The sequence below is a fragment of the Galeopterus variegatus genome, unplaced genomic scaffold, assembly GCF_000696425.1.
Source record: "Galeopterus variegatus unplaced genomic scaffold, G_variegatus-3.0.2 Scaffold91738, whole genome shotgun sequence".
Taxonomy (NCBI): domain Eukaryota; kingdom Metazoa; phylum Chordata; class Mammalia; order Dermoptera; family Cynocephalidae; genus Galeopterus; species Galeopterus variegatus.
In genome coordinates this window covers 1-887 of record NW_007817849.1, presented here as the reverse complement: position 1 = coordinate 887, position 887 = coordinate 1, and the positions used below count along the sequence as shown (strand labels likewise).

The 887-nt window shown below is 36.0% G+C and overlaps 1 non-coding gene across 1 annotated transcript; it reads right to left on the bottom strand.

The window, feature by feature from the left end:
- Positions 1-736: 736 nt before the first annotated feature.
- Positions 737-811, bottom strand: TRNAI-GAU. Its single transcript has one exon. It is a non-coding gene; the product is annotated as a tRNA-Ile (tRNA).
- Positions 812-887: the final 76 nt, after the last annotated feature.

Genomic DNA, 887 nt, shown 5'->3' with positions numbered 1-887 from the left:
AAAAAAAAAAAAAAAAAAAAAGATATCATCTTTCAATTCATTTTTCCACGAACTTTTTCAAGTACCTTCGAACTTCAAAAAGTTTAGAGTGGAATTACTGGGTCATGTGGTGATTCTTCCCCCCCCCCCGCCCTGTTTAAAACATTTTAATGAAGACAAAAGCACAAACAAACCCAGGACTGGCCAGTTAGCTCAGCTGGTTAGAGCACAGCCTGGTAACACCAAGACCAAGGGTTCAGATCCACACACTGGCCAGCTGCTGAGAGAAAAAAAACAACAACAAACAATGCAAAAACAGTAATTATTGAAATAACAAATTAAGAAGTTGAGCTACGTAACAGCTTTCATACTTAAGTGGTAATTCTCTTTGACCTTTTGAAGAACTGCCATAACTGTTTTCAAAGTGACTGCATCATTTTCATTCCCATTAAGCAGTGTATAAGGGTTCCAACTTCTCCACATCTTTGCCAACTCTTGTTATTATCTGTCTTTTTCATTACAGCCATTGTGGTTTTGATTTGCATGTCCCTGATATTTAATGATGTTTACATCTTTTCATGGGCTTATTGCCCATTTATCTTCTTTGGGGAAATAAATTCAAATCTTTTGCACATTTAAAAAATTGCCTTATCTTATGATTGAGTTGTAAGAGCATTTATATATTCTGAATACTAGTACCTTATCAGTTATATGACTTGTAAATATTTTAATTCCTTTTAAAATTTGTTTTGGTGGCTGCCTAGTATGGGGATCTGAACCCTTGACCTTGGTGTTATCAGCACCATGCTCTAACCAACTGAGCTAACCAGCCAGCCCAGTGGAAATATTTCTGTGGGTTGTTTCTTCACTGTCTTGATAATCCCTTAAAGCACAGAAGTTTTAAATTT